Below are 16301 nucleotides of genomic sequence, written 5' to 3' on the forward strand. Positions count from 1 at the left end.
TGGTGTAGTTCTGGTACCGTAAAGACTAAAGAGGATGACAGAAACCGACCGAATTCGCGCAAACTCAACGACTCAACACAATGGACCGTCAACGCTCGGGTTTGGTAAATACCCACGAATTCGTGTCGACTTAATCTACAATGTTTTGGTTTAACCAACGCTCCTAAAAGGGTTAAATGTGTATAAATTTGAAGTCTTAATTTCAACATTTGATTAAAAAAAGGCTTATATACTTTTAAGTGTTAATATTTGCATTTTATATCTTGAATCCGTTTGTTTATGTCCGTTCCATATCATGTATTCCCAGAACCGTCCTTTAAATTCACAAAAAATAAATTGTAAATAAACTGAAAAGGTTACGGTATTGTAAGGCAAGTCTTTGATCGGGAACCATTTTGTTCTAGTTTTTTTCCTTTTTTTGTTTTGGTGAAGCTTTGGTACCGTAACGACTAAAGAGCATGACAGAAACCGACCGAATTCGCGCAAACTCAACGACTCAACACAATGGACCGTCAACGCTCTGGTTTGATAAATACCCACGAATTCGGGTCGACTTAATCTACAATGTTAGGGTTTAACCAACGCTCCTAAAAGGGTTAGATGTGTATAAATTTGAAGTCTTAATTTCAACATAGGATTAAAAAAAAGGCTAATATACTTTTAAAAGTTAATATTTGCATTTTATATCTTGAATACGTATGCTCATGTCCGTTCCATATCATGTATTCCCAGAACCGTCCTTTATATTCACAAAAAATAAATCGTAAATAAACTGAAAAAGTTACTGTATTGTAAGGCAAGCCTTTGATCGGAAACCATTTTGTTCTGGTTTTTTTCCTTTTTTTGTTTAGGTGTAGTTTTGGTACCGTAACGACTAAAGAGCATGACAGAAACCGACCGAATTCGCGCAAACTCAACGACTCAACATAATGGACCGTCAACGCTCGGGTTAGATAAATACCCACGAATTCGTGTCGACTTAATCTACAATGTTTGGGTTTAACCAACGTTCCTAAAAGGGTTAAATGTATATAAATTTGAAGTCTTAATTTCAACATTTGATTAAAAAAAAAAGGCTTATATACTTTTAAGTGTTAATATTTGCATTTTATATCTTGAATCCGTTTGTTTATGTCCGTTTCATATCATGTATTCCCAGAACCGTCCTTTAAATCCACAAAAAATAAATCGTAAATAAACTGAAAAAGTTACGGTATTGTAAGGCAAGTCTTTGATCGGGAACCATTTTGTTCTGGTTTTTTTTTCCTTTTTTTGTTTTGGAGTAGTTCTGGTACCGTAACGTCTAAAGAGCATGACAGAAACCGACCTAATTCGCGCAAACTCAACGACTCAACACAATGGACTGTCAACGCTCGGGTTTGATAAATACCCACGAATTTGTGTCGAATTAATCTACAATGTATGGGTTTAACCAACGCTCCTAAGAGGGTTAAATGTGTATAAATTTGAAGCCTTAATTTCAACATTTGATTAAAAAAAACAGCTTATATAATTTAAGAGTTAATATTTGCATTTTAAATCTTGAATCCGTATGTTTATGTCCGTTCCATATCATGTACTCCCAGAACCGTCCTTTAAATTCACAAAAAATAAATCGTAAATAAACTGAAAAAGTTACGGTATTGTAAGGCAAGTCTTTGATCGGGAACCATTTTGTTCTGGTTTTTTTTCCTTTTTTTGTTTTGGTGTAGTTCTGGTACCGTAACGACCAAGGAGCATGACATAAACCGACCGAATTCGCGCAAATTCAACGACTCAACACAATGGACCGTCAACGCTCGGGTATGATAAATACCCACGAATTCGTGTCGACTTAATCTACAATGTTTGGGTTTAACCAACGCTCCTAAAAGGGTGAAATGTGTATAAATTTGAAGTCTTAATTTCAACATAGGATTCAAAAAAAGGCTTATATACTTTTAAGAGTTAATAATTGCATTTTATATCTTGAATCCGTATGTTTATGTCCGTTCCATATCAAGTATTCCTAGAACCGTCCATTAAATTCACAAAAAATAAATCGTAAATAAACTGAAAAAGTTACGTTATTGTAAGGCAAGTCTTTGAACGGGAACCATTTTGTTCTGGTTTTTTTCCTTTTTTTTGTTTTGGTGTAGTTCTGGTACCGTAACGACTAAAGAGCATGACAGAAACCGACCGAATTCGCGCAAACTCAATGACTCAACACAATGGACCGTCAATGCTCGGGTTTGATAAATACCCACAAAGTTCGTGTCGACTTAATCTACAATGTTTGGGTTTAACCAACGCTCCTAAAGGGTTTAGATGTGTATAAATTTGAAGTCTTAATTTCAACATTTGATTAAAAAATAGTCTTATATACTTTTAGGAGTTTATATTTTCATTTTATATCTTGAATCCGTATGTTCATGTCCGTTGCATATCATGTATTCCTAGAACCGTCCATTAAATTTACAAAAAATAAATCGTAAATAAACTGAAAAAATTACGTTATTGTAAGGCAAGTCTTTGATCGGGAACCATTTTATTCTGGTTTTTTTTTCCTTTTTTTGTTTTGGTGTAGTTCTGGTACCATAACGACTAAAGAGCATGATAGAAACCGACCGAATTCGCGCAAACTCAACGACTCAACACAATGTACCGTCAACGCTCGGGTTTGATAAATACCCACGAATTTGTGTCGACTTAATCTACAATGTTTGGGTTTAACCAACGCTCCTAAAATGGTTAAATGTGTATAAATTTGAAGTCTTAATTTCAACATTTGATTAAAAAAAGGCTTATATACTTTTAAGAGTTAATATTTGCATTTTATATCTTGAATTCGTATGTTCATGTCCGTTCCATATCATGTATTCCCAGAACCGTCCATTAAATTCAAAAAAAATAAATCGTAAATAAACTGAAAAAGTTACGGTATTGTTAGGCAAGCCTTTGATCGGGAATTATTTTGTTCTGTTTTTTTTTTCCTTTTCTTTGTTTTGGTGTAGTTCTGGTACCGTAAAGACTAAAGAGGATGACAGAAACCGACCGAATTCGCGCAAACTCAACGACTCAACACAATGGACCGTCAACGCTCGGGTTTGGTAAATACCCACGAATTCGTGTCGACTTAATCTACAATGTTTTGGTTTAACCAACGCTCCTAAAAGGGTTAAATGTGTATAAATTTGAAGTCTTAATTTCAACATTTGATTAAAAAAAGGCTTATATACTTTTAAGTGTTAATATTTGCATTTTATATCTTGAATCCGTTTGTTTATGTCCGTTCCATATCATGTATTCCCATAACCGTCCTTTAAATTCACAAAAAATAAATTGTAAATAAACTGAAAAAGTTACGGTATTGTAAGGCAAGTCTTTGATTGGGAACCATTTTGTTCTAGTTTTTTTCCTTTTTTTGTTTTGGTGAAGCTTTGGTACCGTAACGACTAAAGAGCATGACAGAAACCGACCGAATTCGCGCAAACTCAACGACTCAACACAATGGACCGTCAACGCTCTGGTTTGATAAATACCCACGAATTCGGGTCGACTTAATCTACAATGTTAGGGTTTAACCAACGCTCCTAAAAGGGTTAGATGTGTATAAATTTGAAGTCTTAATTTCAACATAGGATTAAAAAAAAGGCTAATATACTTTTAAAAGTTAATATTTGCATTTTATATCTTGAATACGTATGCTCATGTCCGTTCCATATCATGTATTCCCATAACCGTCCTTTATATTCACAAAAAATAAATCGTAAATAAACTGAAAAAGTTACTGTATTGTAAGGCAAGCCTTAGATCGGAAACCATTTTGTTCTGGTTTTTTTTCCTTTTTTTGTTTAGGTGTAGTTTTGGTACCGTAACGACTAAAGAGCATGACAGAAACCGACCGAATTCGCGCAAACTCAACGACTCAACATAATGGACCGTCAACGCTCGGGTTAGATAAATACCCACGAATTCGTGTCGACTTAATCTACAATGTTTGGGTTTAACCAACGTTCCTAAAAGGGTTAAATGTATATAAATTTGAAGTCTTAATTTCAACATTTGATTAAAAAAAAAGGCTTATATACTTTTAAGTGTTAATATTTGCATTTTATATCTTGAATCCGTTTGTTTATGTCCGTTTCATATCATGTATTCCCAGAACCGTCCTTTAAATCCACAAAAAATAAATCGCAAAATAAACTGAAAAAGTTACGGTATTGTAAGGCAAGTCTTTGATCGGGAACCATTTTGTTCTGGTTTTTTTTTCCTTTTTTTGTTTTGGAGTAGTTCTTGTACCGTAACGTCTAAAGAGCATGACAGAAACCGACCTAATTCGCGCAAACTCAACGACTCAACACAATGGACTGTCAACGCTCGGGTTTGATAAATACCCACGAATTTGGGTCGAATTAATCTACAATGTATGGGTTTAACCAACGCTCCTAAGAGGGTTAAATGTGTATAAATTTGAAGCCTTAATTTCAACATTTGATTAAAAAAAAGGCTTATATAATTTAAGAGTTAATATTTGCATTTTAAATCTTGAATCCGTATGTTTATGTCCGTTCCATATCATGTACTCCCAGAACCGTCCTTTAAATTCACAAAAAATAAATCGTAAATAAACTGAAAAAGTTACGGTATTGTAAGGCAAGTCTTTGATCGGGAACCATTTTGTTCTGGTTTTTTTTCCTTTTTTTGTTTTGGTGTAGTTCTGGTACCGTAACGACCAAGGAGCATGACATAAACCGACCGAATTCGCGCAAACTCAACGACTCAACACAATGGACCGTCAACGCTCGGGTTTGATAAATACCCACGAATTCGTGTCGACTTAATCTACAATGTTTGGGTTTAACCAACGCTCCTAAAAGGGTTAAATGTGTATAAATTTGATGTCTTAATTTCAACATAGGATTAAAAAAAAGGCTTATATACATTTAAGAGTTAATAATTGCATTTTATATCTTGAATCCGTATGTTTATGTCCGTTCCATATCAAGTATTCCTAGAACCGTCCATTAAATTCACAAAAAATAAATCGTAAATAAACTGAAAAAGTTACGTTATTGTAAGGCAAGTCTTTGATCGGGAACCATTTTATTCTGGTTTTTTTTCCTTTTTTTGTTTTGGTGTAGTTCTGGTACCATAACGACTAAAGAGCATGATAGAAACCGACCGAATTCGCGCAAACTCAACGAGTCAACACAATGTACCGTCAACGCTCGGGTTTGATAAATACCCACGAATTTGTGTCGACTTAATCTACAATGTTTGGGTTTAACCAACGCTCCTAAAAGGGTTAAATGTGTATAAATTTTAAGTCTTAATTTCAACATTTGATTAAAAAAAAGGCTTATATACTTTTAAGGGTTAATATTTGCATTTTATATCTTGAATTCGTATGTTCATGTCCGTTCCATATCATGTAATCCCAGAACCGTCCATTAAATTCAAAAAAAATAAATCGTAAATAAACTGAAAAAGTTACGGTATTGTTAGGCAAGCCTTTGATCGGGAACTATTTTGTTCTGTTTTTTTTTTTCCTTTTCTTTGTTTTGGTGTAGTTCTGGTACCGTAAAGACTAAAGAGGATGACAGAAACCGACCGAATTCGCGCAAACTCAACGACTCAACACAATGGACCGTCAACGCTCGGGTTTGGTAAATACCCACGAATTCGTGTCGACTTAATCTACAATGTTTAGGTTTAACCAACGCTCCTAAAAGGGTTAAATGTGTATAAATTTGAAGTCTTAATTTCAACATTTGATTAAAAAAAAGGCTTATATACTTTTAAGAGTTTATTTTTGCATTTTATATCTTGAATCCGTATGTTCATGTCCGTTCCATATCATGTATTCCTAGAACCGTCCATTAAATTCACAAAAAATAAATCGTAAATAAACTGAAAAAGTTACGGTATTGTAAGGCAAGCCTTTGATCGGGAACCATTTTGTTCTGTTTTTTTTCCTTTTTTTGTTTTGGTGTATTTCTGGTAACGTAATGACTAAAGAGCAAGACAGAAACCGGCCGAATTCGCACAACCTCAACGACTCAAGACAATTGACCGTTAACGCTCGGGTTTGATAAATACCCATGAACTCGTGTCGACTTAATCTACAATGTTTGGGTTTACCAACGCTCCTAAAAGGGTTAAATGTGTATAAATTTTAAGTCTTAATTTCAACATTCGATTAAAAAAAGGCTTATATACTTTTAAGAGTTTATATTTGCATTTTATATCTTGAATCCGTAAGTTCATGTCCGTTCCGTATCATGTATTCCTAGAACCGTCCATTAAATTCACAAAAAATAAATCATAAATAAACTGAAAAAGTTACGGTATTGTAAGGCAAGCCTTTGATCGGGAACCATTTTGTTCTGGTTTTTTTCCTTTTTTTGTTTTGGTGTAGTTCTGGTACCGTAACGACTAAAGAGCATGACAGAAACCGACCGAATTCGCACAAACTCAACGACTCAACACAATGGAACGTCAACGCTCGGGTTTGATGAATACCCATGAACTCGTGCCGACTTAAACTACAATGTTTGGGTTTAACCAACGCTCCTAAAAGGGTTAAATGTGTATAAATTTGAGTCTTAATTTCAACATTTGATTAAAAAAGGCTTATATACTTTTTAGAATTAATATTTGCATTTTATATCTTGAATCCGTATGTTCATGTCCGTTCCATATCATGTATTCCCAGAACCGTCCATTAAATTCACAAAAAATAAATCGTAAATAAACTGAAAACGTTACGGTATTGTATGGCAAGCCTTTGATCGGGAACTATTTTGTTCTGTTTTTTTTTTCCTTTTTTTTGTTTTGGTGTATTTCTAGTACCGTAACGACTAAAGAGCATGACAGAAACCGACCGAATTCGAGAAACTCAACGACTCAACGGAATGGACCGTCAACGCTCGGGTTTGATAAATACCCACGAAATCGTGTCGAGTTAATCTACAATGTTTAGGTTTAACCAACGCTCCTAAAAGGGTTAAATGTGTATAAATTAGAAGTCTTAATTTCAACATTTGATTAAAAAAAGGCTTATATACTTTTAAGAGTTAATATTTTCATTTTATATCTTGAATCCGTATGCTCATGTCCGTTCCATATCATGTATTCCCAGAACCGTCCATTAAATTCACAAAAAATAAATCGTAAATAAATTGAAAAAGTTACGGTATTGTAAGGCAAGCCTTTGATCGGGAACCATTTTGTTCTGGTTTTTTTTCCTTTTTTTGTTTTGGTGTAGTTCTGGTATCGTAATGACTAAAGAGCATGACAGAAACCGACCGAGTTCGCGCAAACTCAACGACTCAACACAATGGACCGTCAACGCTCGGGTTTGATAACTACCCAGAATTCGTGTCGACTTAATCTACAATGTTTGGGTTTAACCAACGCTCCTAAAAGGGTTAAATGTGTATAAATTTGAAGTCTTAATTTCAACATTCGATTAAAAAAAAGGCTTATATACTTTTAAGAGTTAATATTTGCATTTTATATCTTCAATCCGAATGTTCATGTCCGTTCCATATCATGTATTCCCATAACCGTCCATTAAATTCACAAAAAATAAATCGTAAATAAACCGGAAAAGTTACGGTATTGTAAGGCAAGCCTTTGATCGGGAACCATTTTGTTCAGGTTTTTTTTCCTTTTTTTTTGTTTTGGTGTAGTTCTGGTACCGTAACGACTAAAGAGCATGACAGAAACCGACCGAATTCGCGCAAACTCAACGACTCAACACAATGGACCGTCAACGCTCGGGTTTGATAATTACTCACGAATTCGTGTTGACTTAATCTACAATGTTTATGTTTAACCAACGCTCCTAAAAGGGTTAAATGTATATAAATTTGAAGTCTTAATTTCAAAATTTGATTAAAAAAAAAGGCTTATATACTTTTAAGAGTTAACATTTGCATTTTATATCATGAATATCATGTATTCTCAGAACCTTCCATTGAATTCGCAAAAACTAAATCGTAAATAAACTAAAAAAGTTACGGTATTGTAAGGCAAGCCTTTGATCGGGAACCATTTTGTTCTAGTTTTTTTTCCTTTTTATGTTTTAGTGTAGTTATGGTACCGTAACGAATAAAGAGCATGACAGAAACCATCCGAATTCGCGCAAACTCAACGACTCAACACAATGGACCGTCAACGCTCGGGTTTGATAAATACCCACGAATTCATGTCGACTTAATCTACAATGTTTGGGTTTAACCAACGCTCCTAAAAGGGTTAAATATATATAAATTTGAAGTCTTAATTTAAAAATTTGATTACAAAAAAAGGCTTATATACTTTTAAGAGTTAATATTTGCATTTTATATCTTGAATCCGTATGTTCATGTCCGTTCCATATCATGTATTCGCAGAACCGTCCATTAAATTCACAAAAAATAAATTGTAAACAAACTGAAAAAGTTACGGTATTGTAAGGCAAGTCTTTGATCGGGACCATTTTGTTCTGGTTTTTTTCCTTTTTTTGTTTTGGTGTAGTTTTGGTACCGTAACGACTAAAGAGCATGACAGAAACCGACCGAATTCGCGCAAACTCAACGACTCAACACAATGGACCGTCAACGCTCGGGTTTGATAAATACCCACAAATTCGTGTCGACTTAATCTACAATGTTTGGGTTTAACCAACGCTCCTAAAAGTGTTAAATGTGTATAAATTTGAAGTCTTAATTTCAACAATTGATTAAAAAAAAAGGCTTATATACTTTTAAGAGTTAATATTTGCATTTTATATCTTGAATCCGTATGTTCATGTCCGTTCCATATCATGTATTCCTAGAACCGTCCATTAAATTCACAAAAAATAAATCGTAAATAAACTGAAAAAGTTACGGTATTGTAAGGCAAGTCTTTGATCGGGAACCATTTTGTTCTAGTTTTTTTCCTTTTTTTGTTTTGGTGTAGTTCTGGTACCGTAACGACTAAAGAGAATGACAGAAACCGACCGAATTCGTGCAAACTCAACGACTCAACACAATGGACCGTCAACGCTCGGGTTTGATAAATACCCACGAATTCGTATCGACTTAATCAAAAATGTTAGGGTTTAACCAACGCTCCTAAGAGGGTTAAATGTGCATAAATTTGAAGTCTTAATTTCAACATTTGATTAAAAAAAAGGCTTATATACTTTTAAGAGTTAATATTTGCATTTTATATCTTGAATCCGTATGTTCATGTCCGTTCCATATCATGTATTCCCATAACCGTCCATTAAATTCACAAAAAATAAATCGTAAATATACTGAAAAAGTTACGGTATTGTAAGGCAAGCCTTTGATCGGGAACCATTTTGTTCTGTTTTTTTTTTTTTCCTTTTTTTTGTTTTGGTGTAGTTCTGGTACCGTAACGAATAAAGAGCATGACAGAAACCAACTGAATTCGCGCAAACACAACGACTCAACACAATGGACCGTCAACGCTCGGGTTTTATAAATACCCACAAATTCGTGTCGACTTAATCTACAATGTTTGGGTTTAACCAACGCTCCTAAAAGGGTTAAATGTGTATAAAATTGAAGTCTTAATTTCATCAATTGATTAAAAAAAGGCTTATATACTTTTAAGAGTTAATATTTGCATTTTATATCTTGAATCCGTATGTTCATGTCCGTTCCATATCATGTATTCCTAGAACCTTCCATTAAATTCAAAAAAACTAAATCGTAAATAAACTGAAAAAGTTACGGTATTGTAAGTCAAGTCTTTGATCGGGAACCATTTTGTTCTGGTTTTTTTTCCTTTTTTTGTTTAGGTGTAGTTCTGGTACCGTAACGACTAAAGAGAATGACAAAAACCGACCGAATTCGCCCAAACTCAACGTCTCAACACAATGGACCGTCATCGCTCGGGTTTGATAAATACCCACGAATTCGTATCGACTTAATCTACAATGTTAGGGTTTAACCAACGCTACTAAAAGGGTTAAATGTGTATAAATTTGAAGTCTTAATTTCAACATTTGATTAAAAAAAAAGGCTTATATACTTTTAAGAGTTAATATTTGCATTTTATATCTTGAATCCGTATGTTCATGTCCGTTCCATATCATGTATTCCTAGAACCGTCCATTAAATTCACAAAAAATAAATCGTAAATAAACTGAAAAAGTTACGGTATTGTAAGGCAAGTCTTTGATCGGGAACCATTTTGTTCTAGTTTTTTTCCTTTTTTTGTTTTGGTGTAGTTCTGGTACCGTAACAACTAAAGAGAATGACAGAAACCGACCGAATTCGTGCAAACTCAACGACTCAACACAATGGACCGTCAACGCTCGGGTTTGATAAATACCCACGAATTCGTATCGACTTAATCAAAAATGTTAGGGTTTAACCAACGCTCCTAAGAGGGTTAAATGTGTATAAATTTGAAGTCTTAATTTCAAAATTTGATTAAAAAAAAAGGCTTATATACTTTTAAGAGTTAATATTTGCATTTTATATCTTGAATCCGTATGTATGTCCGTTCCATATCATGTATTCCCTTAACCGTCCATTAAATTAACAAAAAATAAATCGTAAATAAACTGAAAAAGTTACGGTATTGTAAGGCAAGCCTTTGATCGGGAACCATTTTGTTCTGTTTTTTTTTTCCTTTTTTTGTTTTGGTGTAGTTCTAGTACCGTAACGACTAAAGATCAAGACAGAAACCGACCGTATTCGCGCAACCTCAACGACTCAACTCAATGGACCGTCAATGCTCGGGTTTGATAAATACTCACGAATTCGTGTCGACTTAATCTACAATGTTTGGGTTTAACCAACGCTCCAAAAAGGGTTAAATGCATATAAATTTGAAGTCTTAATTTCAAAATTTGATTAAAAAAAGGCTTATATACTTTTAAGAGTTAATATTTGCGTTTTATATCTTGAATACGCATGTTCATGTCCGTTCCATATCATGTATTCCCAGAACCATCCATTAAATTCACAAAAAATAAATCGTAAATAAACTGAAAAAGTTACGGTATTGTAAGGCAAGTCTTTGATCGGGAACCATTTTGTTCTGGTTTTTTTTCGTTTTTATGTTTTGGTGTAGTTATGGTACCGTAACGAATAAAGAGCATGACAGAAACCGACCGAATTCGCGCAAACTCAACGACTCAACACAATGGACCGTCAACGCTCGGGTTTGATAAATACCCACGAATTTGTGTCGAATTAATCTACAATGTTTGGGTTTAACCAACGCTCCTAAGAGGGATAAATGTGTATAAATTGGAAGCCTTAATTTCAACATTTGATTAAAAAAAAGGCTTATATACTTTTAAGAGTTAATATTTGCATTTTATGTCTTGAATCCGTATGTTTATGTCCGTTCCATATCATGTATTCCCATAACCTTCCATTAAATTCACAAAAACTAAATCGTAAATAAACTAAAAAAGTAACGGTATTGTAAGGCAAGCCTTTGATCGGGAACCATTTTGTTCTAGTTTTTTTTCCTTTTTATGTTTTGATGTAGTTATGGTACCGTAACGAATAAAGAGCATGACAGAAACCAACTGGATTCGCGCAAACACAACGACTCAACACAATGGACCGTCAACGCTCGGGTTTGATAAATACCCACAAATTCGTGTCGACTTAATCTACAATGTTTGGGTTTAACCAACGCTCCTAAAAGGGTTAAATGTGTATTAATTTGAAGTCTTAATTTCAACAATTGATTAAAAAAAGGCTTATATACTTTTAAGAGTTAATATTTGCATTTTATATCTTGAATCCGTATTTGCATGTCCGTTCCATATCATGTATTCCTAGAACCATCCATTAAATTCAAAAAAACTAAATCTTAAATAAACTGAAAAAGTTACGGTATTGTAAGTCAAGTCTTTGATAGGGAACCATTTTGTTATGGTTTTTTTTCCTTTTTTTTTTTAGGTGTAGTTCTGGTACCGTAACGACTAAAGAGAATGACAAAAACCGACCGAATTCGCCCAAACTCAACGACTCAACACAATGGACCGTCATCGCTCGGGTTTGAAAAATACCCACGAATTCGTATCGACTTAATCTACAATGTTAGGGTTTAACCAACGCTACTAAAAGGGTTAAATGTGTATAAATTTGAAGTCTTAATTTCAACATTTGATTAAAAAAAAAGGCTTATATACTTTTAAGAGTTAATATTTGCATTTTATATCTTGAATCCGTATGTTCATGTCCGTTCCATATCATGTATTCCTAGAACAGTGCATTAAATTCACAAAAAATAAATCGTAAATAAACTGAAAAAGTTACGGTATTGTAAGGCAAGTCTTTGATCGGGAACCATTTTGTTCTGGTTTTTTTTCCTTTTTTTGTTTTGGTGTAGTTCTGGTACCGTAACGACTAAAGAGAATGACAGAAACCGACCGAATTCGCGCAAACTCAACGACTCAACACAATGGACCGTCAACGCTCGGGTTTGATTAATACCCACGAATTCGTATCGACTTAATCAAAAATGTTCGGGTTTAACCAACGCTCCTAAGAGGGTTAAATGTGTATAAATTTGTAGTGTTAATTTCAACATTTGATTAAAAAAAAAAGGCTTATATACTTTTAAGAGTTAATATTTGCATTTTATATCTTGAATCCGTATGTTCATGTCCGTTTCATATCACGTATTCCCATAACCGTCCATTAAATTCACAAAAAATAAATCGTAAATAAACTGAAAAAGTTAGGGTATTGTAAGGCAAGCCTTTGATCGGGAACCATTTTGTTCTGTTTTTTTTTCCTTTTTTTTGTTTTGGTGTAGTTCTGGTACCGTAACGACTAAAGAGCAAGACAGAAACCGACCGAATTCGCGCAAACTCAACGGCTCAACTCAATGGACCGTCAACGCTCGGGTTTGATAAATACTCACGAATTCGTGTCGACTTAATCTACAATGTTTGGGTTTAACCAACGCTCCTAAAAGGGTTAAATGCATATAAATTTGAAGTCTTAATTTCAAAATTTGATTAAAAAAAGGCTTATATACTTTTAAGAGTTAATATTTGCATTTTATATCTTGAATACGCATGTTCATGTCCGTTCCATATCATGTATTCCCAGAACCGTCCATTAAATTCACAAAAAATAAATCGTAAATAAACTGAAAAAGTTACGGTATTGTAAGGCAATCTTTGATCGGGAACCATTTTGTTCTGGTTTTTTTTCGTTTTTATGTTTTGGTGTAGTTATGGTACCGTAACGAATAAAGAGCATGACAGAAACCGACCGAATTCGCGCAAACTCAACGACTCAACACAATGGACCGTCAACGCTAGGGTTTGATAAATACCCACGAATTTGGGTCGAATTAATCTACAATGTTTGGGTTTAACTAACGCTCCTAAGAGGGTTAAATGTGTATAAATTTGAAGCCTTAATTTCAACATTTGATTAAAACAAAGGCTTATATACTTTTAAGAGTTAATATTTGCATTTTATATCTTGAATCCGTATTTTCATGTCCGTTCCATATCATGTATTCCTAGAACCATCCATTAAATTCAAAAAAACTAAATCGTAAATAAACTGAAAAAGTTACGGTATTGTAAGTCAAGTCTTTGATCGGGAACCATTTTGTTATGGTTTTTTTTACTTTTTTTGTTTAGGTGTAGTTCTGGTACCGTAACGACTAAAGAGAATGACAAAAACCGACCGAATTCGCCCAAACTCAACGACTCAACACAATGGACCGTCATCGCTCGGGTTTGATAAATACCCACGAATTCGTATCGACTTAATCTACAATGTTAGGGTTTAACCAACGCTACTAAAAGGGTTAAATGTGTATAAATTTGAAGTCTTAATTTCAACATTTGATTAAAAAAAAAGGCTTATATACTTTTAAGAGTTAATATTTGCATTTTATATCTTGAATCCGTATGTTCATGTCCGTTCCATATCATGTATTCGCAGAACCGTCCATTAAATTCACAAAAAATAAATTGTAAATAAACTGAAAAAGTTACAGTATTGTAGGGCTAGTCTTTGATCGGGAACCATTTTGTTCTGGTTTTTTTCCTTTTTTTGTTTTGGTGTAGTTCTGGTACCGTAATGACTTAAGAGCAAGACAGAAACCGACCGAATTCGAGCAAACTCAACGACTCAACACAATGGACCGTTAACGCTCGGGTTTGATAAATACCCACAAATTCGTGTCGACTTAATCTACAATGTTTGGGTTTAACCAACGCTCCTAAAAGTGTTAAATGTGTATAAATTTGAAGTCTTAATTTCAACAATTGATTAAAAAAATGCTTATATACTTTTATGAGTTAATATTTGCATTTTATATCTTGAATCCGTATGTTAATGTCCGTTCCATATCATGTATTCCTAGAACCATCCATTAAATTCAAAAAAACTAAATCGTAAATAAACTGAAAAAGTTACGGTATTGTAAGTCAAGTCTTTGATCGGGAACCATTTTGTTCTGGTTTTTTTCCTTTTTTTGTTTAGGTGTAGTTCTGGTACCGTAACGACTAAAGAGAATGACAAAAACCGACCGAATTCGCCCAAACTCAACGACTCAACACAATGGACCGTCATCGCTCGGGTTTGATAAATACCCACGAATTCGTATCGACTTAATTTACAATGTTAGGGTTTAACCAACGCTACTAAAAGGGTTAAATGTGTATAAATTTGAAGCCTTAATTTCAACATTTGATTAAAAAAAAGGCTTATATACTTTTAAGAGTTAATATTTGCATTTTATGTCTTGAATCCGTATGTTTATGTCCGTTCCATATCATGTATTCCCATAACCTTCCATTAAATTCACAAAAACTAAATCGTAAATAAACTAAAAAAGTAACGGTATTGTAAGGCAAGCCTTTGATCGGGAACCATTTTGTTCTAGTTTTTTTTCCTTTTTATGTTTTGGTGTAGTTATGGTACCGTAACGAATAAAGAGCATGACAGAAACCAACTGGATTCGCGCAAACACAACGACTCAACACAATGGACCATCAACGCTCGGGTTTGATAAATACCCACAAATTCGTGTCGACTTAATCTACAATGTTTGGGTTTAACCAACGCTCCTAAGAGGGTTAAATGTGTATTAATTTGAAGTCTTAATTTCAACAATTGATTAAAAAAAGGCTTATATACTTTTAAGAGTTAATATTTGCATTTTATATCTTGAATCCGTATTTGCATGTCCGTTCCATATCATGTATTCCTAGAACCATCCATTAAATTCAAAAAAACTAAATCTTAAATAAACTGAAAAAGTTACGGTATTGTAAGTCAAGTCTTTGATAGGGAACCATTTTGTTATGGTTTTTTTTTCCTTTTTTTGTTTAGGTGTAGTTCTGGTACCGTAACGACTAAAGAGAATGACAAAAACCGACCGAATTAGCCCAAACTCAACGACTCAACACAATGGACCGTCATCGCTCGGGTTTGAAAAATACCCACGAATTCGTATCGACTTAATCTACAATGTTAGGGTTTAACCAACGCTACTAAAAGGGTTAAATGTGTATAAATTTGAAGTCTTAATTTCAACATTTGATTAAAAAAAAAGGCTTATATACTTTTAAGAGTTAATATTTGCATTTTATATCTTGAATCCGTATGTTCATGTCCGTTCCATATCATGTATTCCTAGAACAGTGCATTAAATTCACAAAAAATAAATCGTAAATAAACTGAAAAAGTTACGGTATTGTAAGGCAAGTCTTTGATCGGGAACCATTTTGTTCTGGTTTTTTTCCTTTTTTTGTTTTGGTGTAGTTCTGGTACCGTAACGACTAAAGAGAATGACAGAAACCGACCGAATTCGCGCAAACTCAACGACTCAACACAATGGACCGTCAACGCTCGGGTTTGATTAATACCCACGAATTCGTATCGACTTAATCAAAAATGTTCGGGTTTAACCAACGCTCCTAAGAGGGTTAAATGTGTATAAATTTGAAGTGTTAATTTCAACATTTGATTAAAAAAAAAAGGCTTATATACTTTTAAGAGTTAATATTTGCATTTTATATCTTGAATCCGTATGTTCATGTCCGTTCCATATCACGTATTCCCATAACCGTCCATTAAATTCACAAAAAATAAATCGTAAATAAACTGAAAAAGTTAGGGTATTGTAAGGCAAGCCTTTGATCGGGAACCATTTTGTTCTGTTTTTTTTTCCTTTTTTTTGTTTTGGTGTAGTTCTGGTACCGTAACGACTAAAGAGCAAGACAGAAACCGACCGAATTCGCGCAAACTCAACGGCTCAACTCAATGGACCGTCAACGCTCGGGTTTGATAAATACTCACGAATTCGTGTCGACT

Source organism: Bidens hawaiensis, unplaced genomic scaffold (genome assembly GCF_021521415.1).
Source record: "Bidens hawaiensis isolate Kalapana, Puna unplaced genomic scaffold, B.hawaiensis_p1.1 tig00013293_1, whole genome shotgun sequence".
NCBI lineage: Eukaryota > Viridiplantae > Streptophyta > Magnoliopsida > Asterales > Asteraceae > Bidens > Bidens hawaiensis.